The following is a 6,000-nucleotide window of genomic DNA, read 5'->3' on the forward strand; positions in this document are numbered from 1 at the left end:
TATTGTTAGTGTTAAAGTAGTGAGGGGGGCGTGGCCTGTAAGATAAATTGTTATAACTTCATGATAAATTGTCCAATCATCAAGAAACTTGGCGAACGTGTTAAAATATATTGATTATCCATGTGTGCAAATCCATTATAAGATCGACCAATAGGAGGCGCCATAAAGACCAGAAAACTGTATCTCCTAGTCCAGTAATGAAACTGGTGAAAGTGGGCGTGGCCTGCGACCTTTTGGCTCATAACTCAAACAGAATTTCACCAATCGCTATGAAACTTGGTAATCATGTCAGAAGCCTTATGTGGAACATGCACACCGATTTCCATACAGATCCGACCAGATTTTGCCCAACAGCAGCACTTTGAGTGAAAAGCTAGACACAGTGAAGCCAATACCAAGTTGGATATATTATATTATACACATTTTAACTTGCTGTCACATTGTTCAGTGTCAGAACTTGACAGCTTGGGGCCTGATGGCTCAACAGCCTGATATGACAAAACTGACAGTAATATCAATACAAAGTTGGACACTGTCCCCCCCCCCCCCCCCCCCTCTGTCAGATCAGCTGAATTTGTAAACGGCTTCAAAAAACTTCTCAAAACTAATTTTTACCGACTTGCCTTCCCTGTAAAGGGGCTGTAATTTATATTTTTGTACATTGCTGTATATGTTTCTTATTTTTCTGTATTGTATTTTTGTATTTCTGTTTCCTGTAAAGCACTTTGTAACTTTGTTTTAAAAAGGCGCTATATAAATAAAATCTTACTTACTTATTTCATTTCAAACTGTGTGAGGTTATATTCTACAATCCATTAATCCCGTAAAATAACCTTATATTTTCATTCATTTCAATTAAGTCACCCCTCAATTCATGCAAAACCCCCTTAATGTTTGACTGCTCACTTTCTAATTTAATGTCAAATTCAGTGATTCTGGAACTTTCCATTAATAACTCATTAATAACCTGTAAACCTGCACAAAACGCATAAAAGAAATCCCTTAATTTCTAGAGTCTCTGTGAATCAACTCATGAATAAATCCCTTATAAACCCATGATGCTAATCTTACTTTATTAAAGCTGTTATGTTTAATGGATAATTAATGTTTATGTGATGAGAAGTTAAGGACATTTCAGGGATAAAAGTGAGGGGGACAGATTGTTCTATTGAATGATTTATTGAAAGATCCTCTCCCATTCGATTGTCACAAACATAAATGAACAGATTTTAAATAACTCACAGTATTATTGGCCTATTCATCATAACACAGTATACACACAAACTAAAGCCAGTGGCATTCCAACATTTACAGGAGGCGGAAGTTTTGTAACTTTACATTAAAAACATATTGGAAACTGGCCAAAAAGTCACAGGCAGGCAGATAATATCCGACAGGACGGGGACACCAGGTTAGAAAAACTATATCGCGTTATTTACATATTCAGAAGAAGCCTAGATAGCGTCATTGTTGAATTATTTCAGCTGCTTTGAACGATGTTAAGACCTGAAGCATTAACTTAGCACATTATTCATGTCACTATTAAATCTATCTGCACCATTTAAAACAGACTATTCACAGAAAACTAACCATAGGCTGCTGGAATTGTTTAATAAACTGCTGATGACTCCGCTAGAGCATCTGGAAAGGAGAAAATATGTTTCTGTAGCACTGAGATTCCAGCTTGGCTCACGCAAAATATACACATCGCTGCTTCTGGTGTGAAAGCCCCGTAAAGTGAAATAGTCACGAAAACTTAATCAATTGATTCGTGTACATGGACACGATTTTACAATTTTCTTTTCGTGAAATGAACACGACCTAAAAAACGTTCCTCTGCCACGAATTTGAAAACGTAAGTTTTGGCAAATAAAACGACTTGTGTTACGGTTAGGGAAATGGTTTGGTCATGGTTAAATAAGAAAAAGGTTTGTTAAAGATTTAAACATGGCTTACGGTTGAAATGTACTTTGAACACGCTGGGAATCGAACCCGGTCGTCGGCATAGAAGGAAAACTTATTTATTTCAGTGTCGCACTACTTCCTGAGTCCAGACTGACAGAAAAAAAAAAACGTGTTGCAGGAACGAAAGATTCTTCCAGTTGAAATACATTAGTCTGAAACTTGAGTGTCCCGAAAAAAAAAATGAAAAATTTGTGTCCACGAATCAACAGATTAAATTTCGTGACAATTTCACGAACTGTCGTGAGCCCGGGTCGGGTGAAGGTATGAAGCCACACACACACACACACACACCTGTCCACAGAGAGGTTATCACACACACATGTTTCATCAAGGCAATGTGGAGACATCGACTCATAATAAGTGTCAGCAAAGAGAAAGTTGCCGCTCCAGAGAAGAGTGTGCAACTTTTCTTTTTTATATATTTAGGTAATAGTCTGAATATTGAGTGTGTGTTCTGCTCCTCTGCCAGTGAGGCTTAAATTGTTCATTTTTAACTCGTTTAAACCCTGAGATCTGATGACTGTAGATCAGAAAACAGGTTTCAGCCCCACAGTGTGATTTGCAATGGCACAAACCTTTTAGATCCAGGCCTACAGCTGTTACTATAGGACTATAGGACTATAGGACTGAGTTATTATAGAAATACTGTAAGCACTTATTATTGGAAATGACTGAATGATGTTAGAAACGACAGCAGAGTGCGATTTGTAAAGAAAACAGAGGAGGAAAGGAGCGATGAAACTGACAAATACAAACCGCTATCATACAAGTATTATTGTTTCCCTTAAGAAGATAGAGGAAGAGAAGGAGGAGAGAGAGAGAGAGAGAGAGGAGAGGAGAGGAGAGGGAGAGGGGAGAGGGAGAGAGAGAGGGGAGAGAGAGAGAGAGGGAGGGAGTGAGAGAGAGAGAGAGAGAGAGAGAGGGGACAGGGGGGGGAGGGGAGAAGGGGAGAGAGAGAGAGAGAGAGAGAGAGAGAGAGAGAGAGAGAGAGAGAGGGAGGGGAGAGGGAGAGAGAGGGGAGAGAGGGGAGAGAGAGAGAGAGAGAGGGGGGGAGGGGAGAAGGGGAGCGAGAGAGAGAGGGAGAGAGAGAGGGAGAGAGAGAGGGGAGAGAGAGGAGAGAGAGAGAGGGAGAGAGAGAGAGAGGGAGAGAGAGGAATGAAATTGACAAATACAAGTGCAAACCGCTATCTTACAAGTATTATTGTTTCCCTTAAGAAGATAGAGAGAGAGAGAGAGAGAGAGAGAGAGAGAGAAGAGGAGAGAGAGAGGGAGAGAGATGATTCTGAGTAGGAGAATGCAGTGGGAATGTGCCTACCTCCACCCTGTTGTCACAAAATTAGCACTGAATTTTGGAATAAAGTGCGGGGGGGCAGATAGAGGAACTGTGTGGGACGTCCCATGTCCGCTACGCCCTTCTATCTACCAGAAATGATTCAATATGTTTCCCACTGCAGACGAACAGGAACCAAAAGGTTGAAGCTGTTTGCTGCTGCTGCTTCACTTCATGTTGGATGGAAGTCGAGAGAAAGAGCGGCTTCATCCTTTTTTTTTTCACCAGATACTCACCGTCCGTCTCACTTCTCCTTTAAGCTCCGGACCTCGACGTTTAGTTTCTGCAAATTTGGAAACAAGACAAACTTGGGAACATTTTCTGTGCCTCAATCCAACAATAAACGATCTAATTCGAATTTATTCTATTTTATTGACATTTTACTGTTTTACCTTTGTCACAGCCCGGCTCAAAGACTGTGACAAGGAGGGAGACAACAGGAGCTGGCGGCTAAAAAAAACAAAAAACGAATTTATTTACAGAAAAATATAAGTCGAACTCACACTTCGCTAAGTTGACTGTCAGGTTCGCGTCTGTGGGAGAAAAAACCTTCAGCTGGGCCAGAATGTCTTCAGGTCCTCTGCCACACTCTGAATTTCTCAGTAATCAAATAATCAAACAGATTCAGTAGAGTTCAATATGAAAAAGGTTTACTGCAAAGTCACACAGAGTACGATAAACCGAGTCGGTCCATGGAGCAACTAAAAAAAAAAACCCTTCAACACATCATCTTTTATGCCATTTCTGTTGAGTCTTCCCATTGTGAGCTTCATTGGAAGGTCCCGACTTCTAATCTCACTCCAAACTTCTCATCTTTTGTCAACACACCATCGTTTACCTTTCTCTGGGCTTTTCCTTTCCGTTTTATCCAATCAAAAGTCTCTACCATCTCAACTCGTTGGCCTTGAAGATCGGCCATGATTCCTCCTTCCTGCATTGGACAAGCTGCCCATTCTTTTTCTTTTCCTCTGGAGACTCCATTATTTATTTACTGCAGATCTCTCTAGCTCTTTGAGACAGTGGAACTTGCCGATATCCTTTGAGTAAATCAGACTTACTGACAAAGTGAGCTGAGCCCCCCCCCCCCGGAGCTGGTTTAGTTACCTTACCATTCACCTTACGGTAATCTGTGCAAAACCCAGGACTTTTATCTGCTTTATCCACAAGCAAACAGGGGGAGGCCCAGCTGGAAGATGAAGTGTTCAGCGATGTTATTGTCAAGCATATATTCTCTCTCTTTGTCCGTTACCTCGTTACGTTTTTCCTCTGAAACCCTGTAAAAACGCTGTCGCCCACGTCAGCGTCATGCTCTATCACAAGTGTACGAGTCGGAACGTCATTGAATAAACACAGATAGTCGTTAATAAGAGCAGACAACTAACCTTGGACAAGTGCCCAAGACAAAGACACTTGGGCACTTGTCTCTTCGTGAGAGTTCGTGAGAGTGAGAGTTCTTTAACCGGCCCGACCACCCCATCGTCCTCATGCACAGACAAATGCCTTCCCACAGTAACACAGGTGTAACACAAGACTGTGACCCACGAGTGTAGCTGGGTTCCAACAGGTTGACTTGGCAAAGTTGGGTTTCTCTCCTACGCTTTGGTGTCGCAACACCGAGAAGGGACCGTGGACAAGAGGCAATAAAGCAAGAGAATATTGTGGCTGATGCTTTGTCAAGAGCGCCTTGTTCTTGAGATGCTTACTGTTTTCCGTGTAGTCCTCCTGGTCATAATCAGTCAGCAGAATCTCATTCAGACATGTGCAGTATTCTGGTTTCGGTCTCATTATTGAAGCGGTTCAGACTGTAAACTCCTGAATCCAAGCAGGACTCTCTATCGGAGGGTCGGACCGTCTGATCGAGAAGTTTTCAGTAAGTTTTCCCTTACACTCTTAAAGAGTAACTAAACCCCACCTAAATCTGTGGTGAAGCCTGACACCTAAGGGTGAAAAGTAGGGTACTGACCTGGTCATCTGCTATTGGCTGGTCTCTGTGCCCTGTGATGTCACCCTCTATAGAGTACAACAGGTGGTGACATCACCTGGCACAAAGACCAGCCAATAGGAGAAGGCCAGTTCAGTACCCTACTTTTCACCATTAGGAGTCAGGCTTCACCAAAGATTTGGGTTTGGGGTTTAGTTGCTCTTTAAAGTTGCCTCTCCAGGCGCCGGGGTTGCTGGGTTGCTGGGTTGCTGGGTGGAGATTGTGGGTGAAAAACCTTCAGCTGGGCCGGATGTCTTCAGGTCCTCAGCCACACTTCTCAAATACCGTTATCAAATAATTCAAACAAGTGCAGTAGAGTTCAATATGATAAAGGTTTACTGAAAAATCAAAACAGATACAGGTAAACCGAGCTGGACCATGGTGCAACTGATCTGGTTTCTGTTGAGCATCCTTTTAGATTCTTTAATACTCTCCACCTTCTGTGGACAGGTACCTCCTTCCATCATTCCCCTAACTTTCCTTCACCTTAATACACCATTATTTTGAATTGCTACTTCTCCTTTTTCCATAAATAATGGTGTCAACGTGACCTCAAATACTGATAAAAATAATGGTGTCTACTTCAAATATTTAATGAAAAAGCTTTAATCTAGAGATATGCACACAATCATTCCAATAAAGCAATATAAGTTTCATTATGAATACTGACATCATATGCTTGTTTGCTATAATCACCAACATCCCTGTATACTGGATATCATAC

Source organism: Centroberyx affinis, unplaced genomic scaffold, assembly GCF_046629955.1.
Source record: "Centroberyx affinis isolate AG114_WGS23_722 - 3 ecotype Tasmania unplaced genomic scaffold, CSIRO-AGI_Caff_v1 ptg004818l_1, whole genome shotgun sequence".
Taxonomy (NCBI): Eukaryota; Metazoa; Chordata; class Actinopteri; order Beryciformes; family Berycidae; genus Centroberyx; species Centroberyx affinis.